Consider the following 22,205-nt stretch of genomic DNA (forward strand, 5'->3'; position numbering starts at 1 on the left):
TTTTTTTCCCTTACCCAAGTAAAACTGTTTTCTCTGTTGGTTGGAAGCACAGGTTATTTTCTAACTACTTTGTGATTATTCATCAGTATTGTAAAATTATTGCTGAATGTTCCGTTGCGCATCTATGTCCCATTGGGGTGTTTGATTCACAGTGTGTCTTAATTCAGGGGCTGCATCCTTCAAAAGGACCCATACTACGTGGCACCGGAAGAGATTGGCTTGTGGATTGGGATAGGCTAGCCTTCACCGGCTGTCCCTGCCCTTAACTCATCGTCACTCCTGTTGCCTGAGACAGCGTGAAGCAGTAGTGAATCCAAACACATGATGCCCAAAAGTTAACCCCACTGTCTCCTCTGTGAATAACTGTACAGCGTTTTTATTTTCTCCTTTACATGTTTATGATGGTTCACAAAGTTTATTTTAAAAAATCGTATTATTTATCACCTTTTCGTTATATTACGTTTAAAGAAATTTTATGTTTATATCAAAATGTGCCACTAAATAAAATCCATTGATGGCAAAAATTATTTGTCTACTTTATCAGTAAAACCTTTTACAACTTAAACACTAACCCTATGACTTTCTGAGCAAAGTTTATCAATTTAGTTGTAAAGAATAATAATTCTGAACTAACCAAAGACTGACATTAGATAATGAGTGAAATATTTCCGCTTTTAACAAATTGCGGAAAGCCAGGGGGACTTTGAAAGCAATGTGCCGAGAGAAAGGTGTCCTCTCTCGGCACAGAAAACCTCGACCACCCGGTCAGCTGAATGCCGAGCTCCAGTACACCGAGCAGATATTTTGAGTTTACATAGCTAACTTTCACCTAAAAACATTTTAAAAGTTATGTCATAGAAAGTGTTAATATATCCAACTTTATTCACAGCATTTAGCTCCTCTGTGCTGTTTCCGTTTGAACAATTCTCTTGAAATGGGGGAAAAGAAGGACACATTTGTTGTGTGCATCTGAACGATCCTATGAAGGAGTCGTCAATTGGGAGAGCCTTCGTCGCTGCGCTGATGCTTCAATCGGGCTACAAATGCGATCTTTGAAGGATGCAGCCCCTGAACTAAGTTCCTGAGTTAACCAATCAAAGTCTGATATTGATATTGTTAAACTTATTTATCTGCTGCTTATACTTCTTTGCTGTTTTTCACCTTCCCGTAATGTGATGGGCTAATTTGAACTGAGAAGGTGGAGTCAGTACCTATATAGGTTGACTGCTGGGTATGGCCGGAGAGATGGTTGAGGCTGCCATTTGGCACGCTGCGGCTTTGTGTAACAACTGGAAGAAAATAAATTATCAACTTTTGTTGTTCAAGTCTATGCGAAACGTCTGTTTATGACACTTTTTGTCCCGAGGTTATGAAACGACAGGGATCTCCTTCTCAAGATAATGAAGTTTGAGCGACAAGGCGGAAAGGCAATTAATGCAAGACACAAATTTAGCAGGCAGACGTTTGTAATTTTTGTTCGTATGTATAAAATATCTCATGGAAGAAAATGTATTTTACAGTGATTTATATGTTTATGTGTCCTCTGTCAGTATAAAAAACTGATGATTTTCAATTATTATTAATAAATTACATGTATAATCATTTTCTCCAGATGTTCCTCCAGTATGCTTCACTGTGATAATTAGCAGCAGAGGTGGCTCCTTTTTTTCCTAAGTATCTGTCATAATGTGAGTTGAAGAGGGACTGATGTGCAGACAGAAGCTAAGTAGTTTCACGATGAAGCGGATGATAATTTTCAAAACAAAACAGCAAATTTACAGACTGGGCAGTCGAACACAAGGACAAGGGATGAAAAAAAAAAGGAGCTGACAAGATCAGGGGTAGCATAACGGAGGACCTGACAAGGAGTGAGAGGAAACTGGCAGTTTAAATAGGACATGTGAGAGATGGAAAGGCAGGTGAGAAAAGCAGGAAAACAGTACCTAACAATAATCGAAACAGCACAATGAATTAACAGACAATGACAAGATAGTCCCACTAAATGAACTGAAGGCAGGCAGTAAAACAAAGATTTAACAGAAATACGAATAAACTAACTAAATCCATAATGAGCGGAATACTAAATTATTACAGGAAACAAGAAGGAGAACAGAATCAACAGAGTAATACACAAAAAGGTGAGGAAAATGATAGAATGCGGGATCCCCAGGAACCTCAGTATAATCAAAGACCTGGGGATTGTGACAGTAGCCTTACAAATTCAGCGACTGATGGTACTTTAATATTTTTGTTACGCCCACAGTTGGCTGGAAGAACAGGGTAACATAAGATAAAAGAGTCTAGGGGGTAAAATTGATTTAAGGTTTATTTATAAGGTTTTCAAACAACAAGAGACAACATCTTACACGTTTTTAAACCAGATGAAAACAAAAAAGGGAATCAACCATCTTCTAACAAATAAAACTGCTTCTCAGCAAAACAAAAAAAGGAAGAAGCACTAAAGTCAATATTGGCAGGTTTACAAAAAAAATAAATCCTTGGCAAAACTAATATCTAAGTTGAGCTTTTCAACTTTAACAAGCTGTTAAAGTTGAAAACAATTTTAGGAGTTAGAGCATTCACAAGGTTCCCAAACCAATAGTGATTTACAAAATGCTTAAAACAGCACATGGGCACAAACAGTGTTGACTGTTCAAATGCAGCTCCACTGAATGTGGCTTTCAGAGAGTCTTTTAAAGGGTAGAGGAAGGTCTTGATTAGTCCATGGCTTCTGGAAATGGTCCACACAGGGACTCAGTATGTCGGAGGCGGGTCCAGTGTCCTTAGAGCCAATCCCAGGCACGTGCTGCTACAGTCATTTCTGCAGAGTCAGCACTACTGGGAGAAAATCGACAGCAGTATCAGTTGCACTCCTTTCCCATTCACCACATGGGTTGGACTGGCTTGATGTTACTTATTAACACAAAGACTATGTTGCTGTGGGAAAACTATATATAATAGGACTTGGAGAGTTCCAGTGTGATGAGAGGCGATTTCATTTGAATAACGTTTGAGTGCTATGTTCCTATATTGCAGTTGAAGCCAAACTACAAAAACAGTGACCCTTTGTGTTCAAAAGTGAGACTTTTAGCTCCTTCCATTCACTGCCGCTATGTTTCACCTGACTACTGCACGGCAGGCTAATACAAAGTGTCAGTTGTCAAGGAGAAACGGCGGTAATAGTTCATGCCCATGCATGTCAAAGTAACAATGCTGATCAGAGATTACAACTTTTATCTGAATTCTAGCAGAACTTTCAGTTTTTTAAAAGCACAATTTCTGTCACAAGCTGCCATTCAACACTGCTGTGAATCACGGGCACATTTGACTCCTCACAGAACCTTTATAATACCCTGAGTACAGGGCCAGGACGTATTAGTCCTCCTACCAAAAGAAATTTTTTTAAAATACATTTTTTTAAAGATGATGTGAGCAAAACAGGATTTTTGGAAAAAAAAATGTTATTAATATTTTAGCAACTCATTTTGCATGTGTATCACTATAATTCCATCATTGTTTAATATATATATATTTGAATATATTATAATTCATCAATATCATTAATAGATATTGTTTCTAAAATTAACGCATGTTGATCATATATCGGCTGTTTTCACTCATCAACACATCCTTAATCTACTATGTCCTCTCCCCTTCAATTTCCATAAAATCCAACATAATGTTTTGGTTTGTATTTTCTTTTGTTTCTCATATCATAAATGATCTGGGTTGAGGTTAGAAAGTTGCTGCCTATTAGAGGTTTTTCAAATTAGCATTTTTCTAGATGGGTTAATTTAAATCAAGACTAAAACTCTTTTAGTCTGTGACTTCAGATGTCAGAGATATGTCTATGTATGTTGTTTTTTTCCCCTAAGTAATTCTGTTTAATGTGATTCATAATTTTGATCTCCGAGTTCTTTCCTAGTGTCGTACTGTGAATCATAAATAAAACATTCAACATATTCTTCTCTGTCTGCTCTGTTTTTATTTGTGAGTAACATACAGTAGGTCTGTTTTTTCATAATGCAATGCATTTGCTTAAATCTGAGCTCATACGGACATTTTGGTTGACCAAACTACCTGCATCAAAAAACATTTCTGCCAGATACAATGACTACCATCTCTCACAGTTTTTTGATTATAATAACTGGAATACTGAGTGTTTCAGCACCACAGCCCTGATTCCTTGATTAAGCAGCATGTGTAACTACAAAGCATTTGTTCGGATTGGAGTGTTTTTTTTCTCTCTCTCTGCCTAACTGAAAGGGCGCCTGATTTACAGCACCTGTTTTTTGTGTATCTTAAGTGACCTGTGAACATGAATCCATAAAAGCTGATGAAAAACAGCTCCTGAAATGTATGCTATTGATTGCAATCTTTCTTTTTCTCATCCAGCAAAGACGCTTCATGGAAGAATATTTTGATCTTTGCTTGATTGATTCTTTTTCTAAAGCTGTTTGGATTTAATTTTGTGTTAATGTAACCCTTACAGTTTGTGCTCAAGAGACACTGCTAAATGTGTTTTGCTATGAGAATTGTCTTTTTTTTTTTCTTAGTGAAAGGTGCTAGCTCATATTTTTCTTCTATTGTTGTTGGGCCTGGAGCTCATGATAGCAATATTAGTTTTTCTGACTAAAATTGAGAAATATGTTAATGTTGCAGCAAAAGAGATGTCATCACATAACAAACACCGAACTCTGACCATAATGGACACACAATGGCCATCAAAGACAAAAGTAGTGATAGCAAAGTGTGAGTTTATAAAGTAAAGATTTATATAGAAGCATAGGGCAGGAAATCAGGAGAAATGTTGTCTGACTGCAGTAGCTTGGAGACATAACAAACCAGCGCTCTAGCCAGGATTTAAAATTGCTCTGTGACAAGATCATTCTTCCTGCAAGCTGAATTCTTGCGGTATTTGTGCTTTCACAAACATACGAGAATCCATCTTGTCCCACTCCCGCCGCAACCGTTCGAGAAGCAAAAACCGTAACTCAAAACACTACAATTGTGGAATCTTTCGGATGGACATTGAAATACATGCTCCAATTCTGACCAGCATTGTTAGTTCAATGCACACAGGAGGGTACCAGTAGGTTCATCTCAGCAGCTTTTCCATCAACATAGTCAACATTATATTACTGAGCTATGCAGGATGATTGTTTGGAAAGAAATTGTGTTTTTATTCAGATTTTTTTTTAATTCAGATTTATTTAATAATGCAAGTTGCACACATTTGCTGGCATTGTGTTTTGGCAGGAAAAAACATACAAAAATCAACATAGTCATTAAAAGTATTTTCTTACCTGACCAACTTTATTTTCAAAAGAGACATTTACTGTTGCCTCTGTGGTCTGGCTGTTTACTCCCTGCCCGAGTCATCTGTAGTAGTATAGCATCAATTATGGGTTCCCTTTCCACAGCTTTGGGCTGAGCAATAAATAGATTTTATTGATTCAATTGAATTTGCAATTAATGAATATTAAATTTTTGGAAAATCTGTATTTTACTTGTCGATGTATGTTTTGGAAAAGTTATTGTATTAAAATACTCTGAAGAGGAAACCTTAAACTCTAAGACAAGCCACTTTAATTTATTCATTTACTATCCATCCATCTATCAATTATCTATGCACGCTTATCCCTCATGGGGTCACAAGCGGTGCTAGTGCCTATCTCCAGCATTCAATGGGTGAGAGGTGGGGTACAACCTGGACAGGTCGCCAGTCCATCGCAGGACAACACAGAGACAAACAGGACAAACCATTCACGCACACACTCACACCTATGGAGAATTTAGAGAGACCAATTAACCTAACAGTCATGACATGTTTTTGGACTGTGGGAGGAAGCCATTTACTATTTTTTTCAAATTAATTTGAAGTTACACAAGTGAAGTAAAGCCTGTTCCCAGATGTACACTCAGAAGTAGTTAATTGTGTAATACCACTAGCAGTTAAATTTTCATTGTTTACATGATGGGCTTGCCATCTTATTTTACAATCCTGTTTATTGGCTTATATTTAGTTGCACTTTGAATTCAGGTCAAGTTTTTTTATATTCTGTAATTTGTTCTTATGAAAGGAAATGGGGGGTGATTAATCACATTTAGTATAATAAAATCAGAGATTTTATTTTCAAGTGACATTGCCTAGGTTGTTCCTTTCTTAAAACGCGGGTCACAAAGAGTGTTCAATGCAGAGAATCTAGCCTCTTCACCTGTTTACTGCCACAGAGCTCTTTTATGATTCTTCCAAGGATGTTGGCTCACTGTATTGCTTTTTTGTTTTGTTTTTGTATTTTGTTTTGAGTGTGTGTCACCAATGAATGCGCACACACTAATTGGACATAATTCCGGTTAGAAATTACGAGCTTCAACATGTTGTAGAGAGATAGGCCAAGTCATCATACATTTACAGAAGAGCAAAAAGAAAGTAACTCAAAATGCCCTTTTTATGTCAATAGAGTGTGTGTTTTTTTTTTTTTTAAATCACTTATCTGCTTTGAAAAATAGCAGCGCTTTTCTGATTTATTTATTTTTTTCACACTTTTACACTTTTTTCAGGGGAGAGAGATCTCAAATGCGACTATATTTGACCTTTACTATGAGTAATCTTTTCCGCTTCTTGTTATTTGTTCCTGTGCCAATCAAGAGTGTCTAAGGGCTCCCTGCATGCCTCTCACTCCCAGATTATGAGTGCAGTAAGCTGCTGTGAGGTCTGCACTCTAGAGATGGACAAATATGGAAAACAAATCATCACTGGAGGAAGAGGCGAATAGGGACAGGCAGGCAGGATGATATAGCATGATAGATAGCGACCATGGAACAATAAAATATGCATCAGGGCTCTAGTGAAATTTTAATCCAGACTGTTGACAAAAAATTGACCCTGTGTTGACCCAACACTTGTGGGGGGGGTGAAAATGTCCACAGACGGAGGCTCAAGGGGTGCAGTGAATGCAGAAGCAGAGAGAGGAAATTGTGAGGAGGAAGAGTGTAATAAGGCCGACAGGAGCTGTAGAGTAATTTTATCTGTCTGAGTGCCTGAGTGTCTAAGTGTCCCATTACTACAAGAGAAACTGGGATATCTACAAGGCCTTCTAAGGATTCTTCACAGAGGTAAAATATTTTTTGATGTTATGTATGTGAACAAAGGAGGTTCTATCTACATCAAAGTTCCTAGAAAAAACACACTTTAACAACAACAAACTCCAGAAATAAACTCTCAGAATAACTGTAGGAAGTTTAAAGGGATCAATCTTTTAAGCATTCACCTAAAAATCTCTGTTTTCTTTTTTCATACATAATCAGAGCATTTGACCATACCTGGGACGTCAATGTCTTGCAGTGCTTGAAAAACAAAAGATGTTCATATTTGCAAAAGCTAAACAAACAGCACATGATGATCAGGCAGAGCTATGTAAATTGTATTTTTTAGTTTGATGTTTTTATTTAGCATTTTCATGCTTATGCCTGAACTCTGCATCTTTCATCCTTGATGTTTATCATTAACAGTTGTCTTGCTGTTTGTGTTACCATAGATATATTTCAGACTTTGCAGACATAAAAGAAGGTTAGCTAGGTTACAAATACAGCATACAATTTATAAACTTTATTTTCAGTCCTGTTCTCAAAGCTCTGGCATTTGAGGCAAAGTTAAATTGGTTAACAGCAGCAGTGGATACATGTGTAGCCTGCTGCGAAAGACAGCACTGAGCCTTACTGGGGTAGAGGCTTGATATTTTGGGTCTTACCTTATATTGTGGTAATTAGACTTCTGAAGCGCTCATGTTTAATGCAGCACACACACCTCACATGAAACTTTAACCTACCAAACTCCTTTGCAGATCTCATCAAATGGACTCGTAGGATCAAAGATTTAGTCAAGACAAAGGAAAGGATTTGATCTTTCATTTCCTAAGTTCAGCTGTTGAAATCTCTGTTTGCCTGCATTTTATGTGCCGAGACCTGTTAAAGCTGAAATAGGGAGCTTTGAGAAAACCATGGACTAAAGCTTGTCACATACTCCACAAGGAAAGAGAATTTTGTTCTTGTAGTCGAGGTGGCAAGAACACGAAAAAAAAGTTTGCTTTGTCTCTGTCTATTCATACTTCATGAGATGCTCAGCTGCAGAAATCCGCCCAACTATAACACGCCACTGGAGATTGGGTGGGCGTGGGAGGGGGGCACAGAGAAAGAGCCGAGCACGGAGCAGGTGGAGTGCTGAAAGTCGAGCAGCAGACAGAAATAAAAGGACAGGACTGCAAACAACAGGGGCCCTACGAGATAAAGACTACCCCGCTAGGATCATTTATGGAGGAAACGCTGTAAGTGAGGGGATTGGCATGTTCGACCACCAGAGTTGAACAGAGCGATACAATAAAGTTTCATCCATCCAGCCATTTTCCGACAAGCTTATCCCTGTTGGGGTCACGAGGGATGCTGGTGCCTATCTCCAGCTGTCAATGGGTGAGAGGCGAGGTACACCCTGGACAGGTCCACCACAGCAATAAAGTTTCACAGATGCAATATTTTTGCTTTTCCTGAATCAAACACCCTGCAAGAAAAAAGTTCTGCTCAGACATTGTGTCAAGAATAAGTGAGAATAAACAGACAGGACTGAGAGAACAAAATGACAAAATTTGCTCATCAAGCCTTTAGCCTGACAATGTGACCAAGCAAACCTTAAAGGTCCCTCCCCTCTGCTCTTTACTATGTTGCAGCCCTCCCTCCACTGCTCTTTCCCCGTAGCAGAGCCTGCCATGTTTACCCATCTCTGTTTTCGTAGCAGGTCCTACTAAACTGTTTTTCTGTGAAACAGTTTTTTTCTCCACCATTTCTCCACACAGTTGCAGCCCACCAGCAATATTGAGCTTGAAACACAGTAACGCCGTGCAGGGGAGGAGAAATGAGCAGCTGGTACGCAAGAGTGATTGACACTGCTAACAACGGATCACAGCCAGACACTCCTCCTGGCTCTGATTGGTTGTTTCTATCCGGGAGCGGTGTATTTCTGGGAGGAGCCAGATGGATTTTTTACGGATTGTCTGTTTCATATTTTACTGTCAGGACATAGTGACAGTTTTAACAAATATGTAAAAAAAAATACATTTATAAAAAAGTTACCTACTGCATTTTTAAAGTCTGCCAGCTGGTTCCATAAGTTTTAACCAAGCTCAGTGGTCAGCAGCACCGAGCACCAAATCAGAGGCCTGGTGGCTGTATCAGAGATGGGAGATAATCTAAGTACAGAAAACCGGTTGACCACTTTGTGGTATGGCATGGAAACAATCACTATATCTTGGTGAATTTAAATTCAAGCAGAACATGAATGTGTCCAACACGCTTTCCATCATGGGAATGATAAAGCTGATAAAGAAGACTCACTCTGTTCTGGGCACTCGGATACTTCATAAAATTAAGAACATTACAGACAACACTGACCATCCTTTTCATGAGATTGTAGTGCAACATCAGAGCTTTTCAGTCAAAGGTTTCTTCAGATAGGACCGCTGTAGTCCTATCCACAGTCATCACTATCTTTAATGACTGTCTAAAGAAACTTCGATCGTTTTTGTTACTACAGCAATTAGTTACCTCTCAAGATTAATAAAATATACATTTTTTAATTGAATTAATAAAAAACATGCATTTAATTAACATATAAATAGTTTACCAGACACAAAATCAATCTTCCTCCTTTGCAATTTCAGTCACTTAATTAAATCCTAAAGAAAACCTGCAGGGTGAGCTTAAAAAGAACAGTACACAAGACCCAGGACTTTGCATGATCTAGAGCAAATGTAGAAAGAGTGAAGTCAAAGACCCCTTTACATGTCTGCTCCAACCTGGAAAAATATTATAAAATACATTTGAAGGTGTTGACAGTAGAGATGCCACTAAGTGTGCCACTGCCATTGTTTTTAACGTGGGAGTTTCTTTCACAGTTGAATTTTTATAGATTTATCAGTGTAAAATGATGCTAGATTAATATGTTCTAATTTATTCTAAGATTATTTTTTCTTTCACAGCTTAAATAGAAGTGTCTGTAAATGAGGACTGTCTGTTTTAACTACACTGTTATCATATGTTTTGAAATATATATTTAACCTGTGGTCATTCACAGAAAGCCAGCATCACCCTTAGTTATCATGATTTATTTTTTTTGCTTTGTGTACAGTTATGTGAATTATTTGTAAGCCTCAATGGAAACCCCTAAAGAGTGTGAGCTCTTCTTTGTGTGGACTTCTTCATAAACCTTTTTATGCATCTGTTTGTGTATCTAAAGTAAGTGTGTGCGCTACCAGCAGCTTCAAACATTCACTCAACCTTTAGTGCGCTGGCCCATAGCCTCATTAATAACCCTTGCGTTTGCTGAATGGGGCTTGGGCGATCTATTGCGGTCTATTGCAGTGTTGTTTTTGTTTGGCCCTGGTCACAGTGATTCCTGGGAGATGACAGCATCATAAATCTACAGCTTATTCATGGAGCTAACCTGACCTTTACAGCAACAGCAGAAGGGAGGGAGGGAGAGATGAAAACTGGGGTGGGTGAGGGATCGTAGAAAAGGCCATGGAAAAAAAAAAGAGAAAATGAGGAAAGGGTGGGAGAGGTTAGAAAGTTTAAAGGTAGAGCTAAGACGATGTGAATCACAAAGAGGAGAAAGGAGGGATATAAGAGCAGTGGAAGGTGACAGAAGACCAAAGCACGTAGAGAAGAAGAATAGCCACCTCCAGCTCAGGGAGAGGTGAAAGAGGAAAGAAAAGAAAATTCAGAGGAGAATAGGGAAGGAGAGGCGTTGGCAGTCAGAGGATGGAATTGGTGGGACAGAGAGGTTATTACAGAATGACAGCAATCAATGAGTGTGAAGGGAGACAGAGACAGAAAATTGTATGCCTGTGTGTGTGTGTGTGTGTGTCTGTGTGTGTCAGTCGATGGAGCCGATCTCTCCGGGACCTCCATCACCTGTCGAGTCTTTAATAAAGTCTCTGTGTTGGGGGTTTTCGTTGACTCTCTGATGGCTCCACATCTCACTGCTTGAGCAAGTCTCCCACATGAGCAACAATACGGCTCACTCGTTCAGAGTTGTTGCTTACAAGCACCTGTATGTCACGCTTTTTTTTTCTAAGTCAAGAAAGTGTTTTTCTTACACAGTACCAATCATTTTAATACACCATCAGATAAAAATGTTGTGTCGAATGTTTATATTTCAGTTATTAAATGTGATGCAGAAGTCTCCCACAAACAAGAAGTGAGATCCTAAATTATAGCTGACAGGTGACTGGCTAAATCGCTTTTCTCTCATCTTCGGGGGAAGAAATTATCCAAGCATGAGATGTTAAATATACTGTAACTTATGAAAGTAGTCATACCTGTTTGAGCTTCCACACATTTTGTCCCATTAATACCACAAACATGACTGTCTCTCCTCCCTTTGCACATTTAGAGACTGAAATTTATTCCTAAGATACTTTTAGAAATAGTCACATTTGACTGTGAGGATTTGTAAACGGAAAGTCTTACAGCAAATACTCAATTGCATTTATGTGTGGACTTTGACTAGGCCATTCTGTCATATCAATAAGTTTTGATCTAAACCAAACCATTCTAGCTTTGGCTGTATGTTTAGGGTCATAGTCTTACTGGAAGGTGAACCTCCGCCCCAGTCTCAATTCAATTCAATTCAATTCAATTCAGTTCAAATCAATTACATCAAATTTTTTAAATAGCACCAACTGACAACACATGTCATCTCAAGGCACTTTACAAAGTCAATCATACATACATTTTATCAAAGGAAATCCACCAAATTGCATGGAGCCATTCATCTGCAGGATACACTCTTCCTGGAGGAGCATGTAGCGACCTCCAGGTGGTGTCACGGCTGTCTCAATTTGTTTGTAGTCTGCTTCTCTTCAAGGATAGCTTTTAGCTCCACCCATCTTTCCATGAAATCTGATCCGTTTCACTGTCCCAGCCAAATAACGCATCCTGACAGTAGCCACGTTTCTATCCAATTGTCATGAGAATTTTGAGTGAACTTTAAAAATTGTTACAAAAAAGAAATAGAAAATGCTAATTAGACGTGTTTCCATTCATTGGTTTGGAGCAAATTAGCCAGGTTAGTTAACGTTACGTTTGGCTGTAAAAAACAGGAAGTAGAAGTTGCAAACTAGCAACGACCAACCATCTGAGAAAAATGGAGAGAAGTTTTCTGTAATTGTTCTGTCATGTTTTGTAGTATTGCCAGTGTTACTTACTGTCCGGAGACATAGAGAAAGAAATGCAATTTTATGCGCGTTATAGGAATATCTGGGAAGATGCCAACAGTGGGAACTGCCTATCAGTCATGTGAGGTAAAAGTTCGTTACGTCACATCTTATTCCGTAAATGTGTTTCCATCTCCTGTTTTGCACATTAACTCTTTTTCAGAAAAGCCAAAACCACCTCAAGCGAGCATAAAAATTCCAGGTTTTGCCGTTTCCTTCCACCTTTTACACTGCAACACTTCAAAATGCGCACTAAAAAATTTTATGGAAACACAACTACTGTAGTTTGGTATGTTCTCAATGCAGCACGGTGTTAGTTTTGTGCCACACACAGCCTATGCATTTAAGCCAAAACATTTCATTTTAGTCTGATTTGACGTGGCTACCTCCATTCATGTCTGCTGTGTCCCCTAATTAGCTTGCTGCAAACTGAGACTTGCTCTTTTAAACAATGACTTTCTTCTTGCCATGCGTACACCCCTCGAATGTCAGATCTGTGAAGTTACAACTAATATTTTGACCTGTCAACAGATTCTCCCACCTGAGCCGTGGATCTCTGTAGTACCTCCTAAGACGATGTAGCTGCATCACTGGTTAATATTTGTCTAATGCTTTAGACCAGGGGTGTCAAACTCATTTTGGTTTAGGGGCCGCATTCAGCTTAATCTGATCTCAAGAGGGCCACACGAGTAAACTCATTGCAAGATTAAATAGGACTAATAAAAGTGGACTTTTTGTTGATTTTTATATTAAATGAATTTCACTTTTACACAATATATTATGAATAACCTCAGCGTTTTTAAGAAAAGTATGTGCAATTTCAACAATACTTTTACTCAGTTAAACATTTACTTAAGTGCATTATGCATAAGAACTGATCACGGTCATTGTACAATGTTGAAAAACATTTATTCACATTTTTTGGAACTTAAAAACACTGTCCTGCATGACAAAATACATCAAACAGATAGAAATTAAGAAATTATTTAAAATCAATTTTCCACATATGAAGCTCAGTGCAACCATCTGCTGATTAAAACACAGCGCCCCTCATGGACAATATAAGAACTGCAGATTTCCAATTAAACGAAGTACATGTTTTTTTCAATAATTGTTTTATCATTCTCTTCCTTTTATCTCCTCTTTCTTTCACCTTTTATTTTTTTCTTCTTGTTCTTCCTCTCCTACTTTCCCATTGTAGTGTCCATAACATTTCAGATATTCCCCGCATGAATCATAATAAAACTATTCACATTCATAAATCAAGCGGAGCACTATGGCAAAAGCAGTACTGCTCCGCTTGTGAAAGTCAAATCTGATGAGCTCTTTTTTTTTTGAATAATGATAATGCATTTAGCCACCGGGCCGGACTAAATTGTTTGGCGGGCCGGAACCGGCCCGCGGGCCGTATGGTTGACACCCCTGCTGTAGACGAACTGCAAGGTATTTAACGGTTTGCATCTTTGAGGAACTCTTTGAGGAATATCAGAGTAAAAGGGGCTTGATAAATACGCATGCAATAACTTTTAGATTTCTATCATGAGGGAGAAAAAAAATCATACGCTGCTTTGTGTACGTATATCATAGAAAATCCCAATAACATTAATTACTGTTTATGGTTGTGGCGCTACAGAATGTGAAAAAGTTCAAGGTATAAATACTTTTGAAAGTCACTGTATTTAATCATTGAACTGAGTCATACCCGAGTATTGAGCATGTACAAGTCCAAAGTCTCCAAATTTTCATCTGTGATATTACCCTCATAAACCATCTCTGTTTTCAAATCTCATTATTATCCAAATCATCCTAATTGCTCAGACAATATTGTTTCTGAACTTTCATTCCGACTGGGCTCATAAAACTGAAATTACACTGAGACAGGGGTTGATTTGTGAGCCAGCAGCCTGGTGGACTGATAAAGCCATTCCTATGGAAACCGCTCTCCTTATTGGTATTCAGCACCTGTCTGCCTCACAGACCCATCACACATCCAGCAAGTTTAAAAAAAGACCATTAAGAAGCAGAGTCTTTACTGCTGTAGAGCAGAGCCACACACGTGCACGCACACACTGAAGCATCCTGTATTTAACAGGCTGCAGAGGAAATTACATTACATACAATAAACCGATTAGCTGCAACACTAATAGAACCAATATCAAATTACCATGGAAAGGAATCATTAAGTGGTCTGTTTTGTGAATGTGTGCATATTACAGGTTTGCTTTCATTGAGAAACACCGGGGCTTTTGTCTGAGAAATATTTTGTCAGGGGTTGTTTCCGAGGTGGTCACAATGTTAGCAATGAATCCATGGAAATGCGTGAACATTGAGTCATGCTTAGAGCAACATAGTACGCTAATCTTCCAAAAACAGATGACATTTTTCAGGGTAAACTGAAGACGCACTTAAGAACTATGTAGGAGACAGATTTTTACCTGATTAATTTATATAAATCACTGGACAAAATCCTTAAGTTGTTGATGTTTAATTTATCAATCAGTGCTTCTAATTACAGATAAGTCAAAAATGAATTACAGATTTAGGTTTAATCCTTTAAGTTTATCACTGAGTTCCTGCTGACTGGAAGAAATATAAACATTTGACAGAATCCAGACCTGAATCTGACAGGAAAACTGTAGAGGGAGCAAAATTGGAGGGTGATGGCGAGGAGGCAATCCAGCCCCAAGGTCTGGGACTTCATTACCAAAGATAAAACATCAAAATACTGATAAAAACATGCAGAAAACTGGTCATTGATTATGAGCAGAGCTTGACTGCTGTAATGCCAATAAAGATTTTTCAATTGATCACTGCTGACATGACATTTTTCATAAAATGTAAATAAAATATGTTTAAATTGATACGGTGTTTACATATTTTTATTGTCTTTTGAGAAAAAGCTGTCTGTTGAGGTTATACTCTCAATATTTACATTGTCTATTTACATTGTCTATAAATATGTGCAATTTTATTAAAACTGCTTTACAGTTGTCTAGGTTTAATTTTGAAGGGCACTTTATTATGCATTTCCTTTGGTTATGCCTTTACGCACTGTTCTAAGTTATCTAATGTTTATTAAATAACCCTCGTCTGTTAGGTATCGTCTGGTGAATATCAGCCCATACAGCTGATATTAGGACAATATTTGAAAGGGTAATTCGAGCACTGGCGTTCTTTTAACAGCAAACTCTGCACACATATAGAATAAAGGAGTGACAGCTTCTCTTCATTTACAGGAATTTATTAACAGAAATAAAATGAACATCCAGAGAACATCACTATAGAATGCTGTTTATCTGAATTAACACATTGTTTCAATCAACAAATCCTCTCTACGAGGCTAGTGAAACTTAACTAAACTACTATGTAAAATTAAGATAAAAATAAGCTAATTACACACAAAGGAAACAAAAGGACAAATAAAATAGTTGAAAAGCACACAGAATGATTCAGTGAATCCTGGTTCACAGCAGATCTAAGTTAGAGAACCAAGGTTCATCTTAAAGAATGTGGAAGATGAGATCAAATTAGCTTGACTAATTTAGAACAACATTTGATATGTGTTTCAACCCATTCACAATGCAAATCTGAGTTAAACAAAACATTATTTGAGAAAATAACATTTTAAAGAATGATTTGCTCAATAAAATCAAAAACCTTTTGGACACTTGATTTTATTAATGTAATTATTTCACTAGGAAATACTTAGACTTGAATCGATAACTTGGAAAGCTAGACGCTGTAGCGGACGTTATTAGTTTGAGGGGTAACCCTAAAGTTACACAAACAATAAATCAACATTAATCTTCCCTACTAATGATGTACTAACACTCATTCCAAACATAACATCAAACAATGGCAGAGTCAAATGACCAAACATTATGTTTAAAAACAAACCATAGTTGCGTTTACTACGGCCGTAGGCATAAGTTATCCGGAAGCTAGTAGTGGCTAATGCTAGCAGACATTCGGCGCTAATTTAAAATGCTTATAAGCTCTATTTGGTCCGGATGAGCGGACCGGATAACACAAACATTAATATCCCATCGCTGTATAAAACCCCTCTGGAGATAAAGTTTGTTATAACTGTAAAAACACACAAACCACATCAGCAAAGCTTTGTTTCAAGAATGTTATTAGGCGGCTTAGCTGGCCTGTTTTACAAAACAGTAAAAGACATTAAAAATAAACCATTTGACTTTCCCTGCCTTACTCTGCCAAACCTGTCTGCGCCTCTGTGTCAGTTCAATTGACTTTGGGGAAGAAGTTGCTCCAGGGTGTAGCTGGTGCTCCTAGCTCAAGGCGGGGCAGTGAGGAAAAGGCTCCCCCTCCTTCATGCGGGTCTCAGGCCATAGGAAGCTCAGTGCTGTGGGGGCTGCAGCATGTGGATCCCTGCGCGGCGGAGGTGTGGTCAGCTTTTCTCCTGCACAGCTTAGAAAGATCATGAACATACAGTTTCAGTGGCAGTCGGCTGTTTAAGCTTTGATGTTGGAACAGGGCAAAGATGTTCTTAGCTTGGATTCTGCCAGTGTATGTGGCGAGTCTGCGAACCCCATGCGGCCGGCATGGGCGGCTCTTCTCCCCAGTGTAGAACTCTCTCCTCTAGGGTCAACAGGCAAAGACAGCTGAGAGTGTTCTCCCCGATGCAGCCCAAGCATCGGGCAAAAGAGAGTGATTGTAGCGTGGCCAGGGGGCTTTATACAGTGGCCCCCTAGCTATGAGAACAGTCACTTGGGAGGGGTGACTGCAACAGTCCCTTACATTTATTGTGGCCTTAGATCAGCCTTAGAGTTTGATCTCGTGTTATTTTCCTGTCGGCTGATTTCACAACACCTTTTTTTCCGGTTATTTGTCGAAGAACTGTGAACACGTTGTTTTCCCATGGCTGCTGAAGATTTGTTACTGGAGCTGTGATGAAAAATGAATAAAGAGTAAACTAACAGATGGTGTGATAATTTAAAAGGTGGACGAAGAATCATTAAACCCAACAGGTTATGGCCACAGGCGGAGCGCTGGAGGAAGATGCCAGAGACTTGTTTTCGACAGAGATGAAAACAACTATGAACTTTGGGAGGTAAAATTCCTCAGCCACTTGAGAATATTGGGTCTCAAAGACACAATACTTTCCAGAACTGACCCAGACCCGGAAAAAAACGCAGAATGCTTTGCAGAACTGATCCAGTTTCTTGATGACAAGAGCCTCTCTTTAGTGATGAGACAAGCAGCAGATGATGGAAAAAGAGCACTGGAAGTTCTGCAGAGCGATTACGTGAGTTAGGATAAGTCCAGAAATATTACCCTGTACACAGAAATAACCTAACTAAAGAAAGAACCTGAAGAAACTGTAACAGATTATATCATATGAGCTGAGAAGGTGGTGACTGCCCTAAGAAATGCTAAAGAGGTGGTCAGCAATGGACTGATGATAGCTACGATTTTAAAGAGACTCCCTGAGTCATACAAGCCTTTATATCAGCCTTCCAGATGATATAAAGAAAAAAGGAATTATGGTGAACTGTGGAGCTACTTCCCATACCATAAGAGAAGAGAGCAAATTTGTAAGGTCTGATAACACTTTCGACCCAACAAAACTTGACATGGAACTGGCAGATGGATGCTGAATGAACAATGTGAAAAGAGGAGACGCTAAGGTGTGTACCGAGGATTCAACAGGAACAGATGTCATGATGACCCTGAGGAGAGCTCTATTCATACCAATATACCCACAAAGCATATTCTCTGTGAAAGCGGCCACATCCAACGAAGCCCTGGTGAACTTCAAGGAAGGGAAAAATGAACTAATAGCAAAGAATGGAACCTGCTATCACAATGAGGAACATGAGAGACTATACTACCTGAAAACGGCAAATAACCAAGAAAAATGTATTAAACCAGTAAGTGATGTAATGACAAAGTGAACCTAACCTGTGATACCAGAACATGGCGTGACATTTTAGCACACTGTACCTGATGTGGTGGAGGGCATGAAGATTACAGGTGATGCAAAAGTTGAATGCAGCAATTGCACAGAGGGAAAATTTGTTAACAACAGAAACAAGCAAATAGCCGCAAAAGCTGAAAGACCTCTGCACTTAGTTCACGCAGATCTGTCGGGACCCATCGAGCCAGCCGGCCTAGAGGGGCATAAATATGCCATCTCTTTCACACGTGATTTCTCAGGTGTAGTGGCAGTTTGTCTGCTTAAAAATAAAAGTAAGGCAATTATAGCCACAGCTGACGTGGCACCATATGGCAATGTAAAATGCATTAGATCTGACAATGGCACTGAATACACAAGTAATGCATTCCAGACACTATTAAGAGTAATAGTCCGTGGGCCAGAATCTGTATGACCTCTCCTTAAGAACTTTCGTATGAACTGTCAAGGGGAAACTTTGTTGCACTTGGATAAGTTGCTACACATAGCAGTGAACTCAAAACACCAATGTTCCCACGTTTTCACTTGCACATTACCAAGTTATAGCCGATAAAAAAATCTAAACTATGGCGCTCCGGTCCAAGAGGTCACGTGATTCGAGTTTTGCCGCTCAGCCAATCAAATCGCTGTATTGTCAGCTGTGCAAGTTCAACCAGTTCATCATGGCTGCACCATGTAAGGTGTTTGTATGCATCTGTTTCCAGACGAATAAAGCCCAATAGTACTATTTTTTGGCGCCAGTTAGCAGAGATCTTGATGGCAAGGAAAAAGAAACAGCCTAGTCCATCCATCCATTTTCTAACACTCTTATAGATTTAAACCTCATAGGAAAGTGTCTAAAATTATAAAAATGCAATTTTTTTATATAAAAAAGGTTGCTACTAGATCATATATGGATTTTCAGATTTTTTTTCCCAAACCTTTCTTATTGTTAAACTGTTTGGTCTTGTGCTAATGAATCAATTTCAAGGCCAGTGACATCCTCGTACAAACTTGATCTGAGGGTTTTTTTGATCAATAGCTAAAGAGGGTCCATCATTGTAAAATCCAGACACCGTGAAACCATAAAAGATTTCACGGCATCATGCATCTCTGTCTTATATAAACGACTTTTTCAACATGTCAATGTCCTTATCTCACATTAAGTCAAATAACTTTAAAATAAACCACTGAAAGGATTAGAACAATAGGAGCTGTAATCAGAAAATTTATTTCAGTAATATGCTAGCATTCCTTTGGACAAAGTTCTCTCATTTAAAGGAGCCAAGATTTACAGATTGACAGGTAAAAAAAAAAGGCCAAATAGAAACAGACCTGTAAGTGCTTAAGTACGTCGTACGCTATTACAGTTTTGCACTTTTTTTGGCTCTCATTATTCTGAATCTTGGTTACTCATGTGTGTTTTTGATTTAATGTCTCTGAATCGTTTCCCTGATGGAAGTGGGACAAACAGTGCATTGTCCGTGTGGGTGGGATCTGTGCCATTAAGTCTGGTCCTTTTCTGGACTCTTGCTGTATGAACCGTGTCTAGATCTTGTAGACGGCATCCCACAATCCCCTGTACTGACCTCACCAACTGTGCTAAATAAGTGTGGGGAAAAAAACCTGTGTCAAGATCTCATACCCCTTAATCTGGAGGGCCAGGAGCTGTTAAAAACATTGTTTTACCTATTTTACTGCTAAACTGGAAGCTATTATTCAGATGCCAACTTCAGCCTTGTGGGTTTCTCCTGAAACAACAGCAAAGTTATGTTTGAACAGTGTTTACTAGCTAAATGTTTGTTGGATGACTGCTACGTCCTTTGTGGTAAGGAGGAGGAGCCATGCTATTACATTTATTCTGAAAAAGCTCATAAATGTCTGTTCACTCCATGTCAAACTTGTCATTATTTTTTATGTTGTGTCATCGTGATGCCAAACAGGCACAAGATTGTATATTTTAATTTCTAATTCATGTGAACATAAATGTCAAAAGAGTTTTCTGGTGATTTCTGTCAGTGTTCATTTCTATTATTTTTTCCTTTTATATAGAAATAAGTCAATCACTAATACTCGTCTGACACAAATTAACTGTCATTATTCTGAATCAATGTTAGTCGTGTGTGCTTCAGGTATTTTTCTTTTGTAGTTGTAGTTTTAAACGTTAACTTTAACTATACCTACAAATTAACCCTTGTCTAGAGGGATCCCAGAACATCAGTTGTTCTTTTCCAAAAGTAACGCTTGCTCCTCATCAATCGTTACCAGCATTAAAGTCGCATACAGAATAATATGGGACTTTAATGCTGGTTTATTTTTATTCTCATTTCAGCTACCCTCACTTCCTGCCCTTGAATGTCTCCCATCCTCTGTGATTGCCTGGCCTTCCCTCTCATGTCTTTTGTTTTCTCCTTGTTAGTGCAAGCACTGCACATAAACCAGGTTTTGTTCAGTTATGAGCGGCAGTGCGTCCTGTTCGGTCTGACAGCAACGGTCCACCAGCCATGCTATTTCTGTACGTCTCTCGTGTATAATGTGAGTTCAGTCTCTGGATTTCTGGCTCAACTTGCTACATCAGTGATTCATTCCTGTGTTTCAGTTGTTTATTATCTTTGCCTCTTTCTGAACTTTCCATTTGACCTTTTTTTTTTGACTGACTACCTGCACAGTGTCCCATTTTGGCATTAAAGGATCTGAACTGAATCCTGCATTTGAGTCAGCTGTTGGTGAGGATGGTAGCCGTAGTTGCTGCTGGAGGTTGATATAGGCTTATCTTGCAGCATAGTATTTTGGACTGCACTATTTTCCTCTTTGGAGTCAACTGGCTTAGAGACTGAAATTGGATTTGAGTTTTCTTTTAAGGACAGGCAGGTGACTGTGATTTTGGAGTGGGGGAATGGGACTTAACTTTTATTTGCAGTTCTATGCAGTTCTTTGCTCGGGAGCAGTCTTTTGGGGTTCTTGGGAACTGTGATGACAGTGAGCCCAGGAACTTTAAACGAGCATAGTTTAAGTTCTAAGACCTTTGCAGACTTCCGCAGCCTCTGGCAACAATTTAAAATCACACCACTGTGGTGCACGTGCATGGGAGAAGAGCAAAAGCATCTGCAGCTGTGACTGCACAGGTCCTTTGTTTAGAGGCGTAATGTCTTCTGAGGTAAGAAAGCTATAAATATTGAAGTTAGTCCATGTTCTCTCGCTAATGCATTGATTACAGCAGAGACTCAACAAAGTAGCCACGTGAACGCCCAGAGAATTCAGCCCGAGTCACTCTCTCATGAACTGACTAATCAAGCCTATGGAGGCAGCTGCGGTAAATAGAGGATAACTCATTTTACACATCGGGCAATTGTAAGGGCAAGTATTGGAAACAAAATAAATAATATTTAACTTCAAAACTTTCACTACGCACCTTTAATGCTCATATGGAGATTGACATGTAACCTTAGGGAGACTGACTGGGCGGATCTCTCTGTCTGATCAAAATAAGATTATTTTACTTTTGCCATTTTGTGCAAACACTGTGTTCAAAACACTACTGTAAGGTAATGACTGACTTTAAAATCACTGCTTCATTAAGTCTCTTCTGCGAGAGAAAAAAAAGTTGGCTGATTTAATCTGTCAAAAATACCCTTCAGATAACTTCTAAGAATGACGCTTCGGGGCTCTTCCAGGACTCACAGAAGAGATTATATGGTTTGAAAATGCTTTGGTGTCTCTATGGAAGAGCTGAAAGAAGTATCCGAGGAGAGAAAATTTGTGCTCACACTGTTCCCTCACAATTAGTCCTGCAGAAGTGGTAAGAGAATAACTTGGCCGATGCACAAGAATTACTGACATGGAGCCTTTTTTACAATGATACCACTTGAGACAAAGTGCATTATAAAAGCGCAACATTAATATTCAAACACAGACTTGCCTACTCAAGTAGATTACATTAGCATAGTGACTGATATGTAATTTGTAAAAACATTCAATTTCGAATCTTCTTTTAATTGAAAATATATTTTTCAAAGACA

Source organism: Fundulus heteroclitus, chromosome 19 (assembly GCF_011125445.2).
Source record: "Fundulus heteroclitus isolate FHET01 chromosome 19, MU-UCD_Fhet_4.1, whole genome shotgun sequence".
NCBI classification, from domain to species: Eukaryota; Metazoa; Chordata; class Actinopteri; order Cyprinodontiformes; family Fundulidae; genus Fundulus; species Fundulus heteroclitus.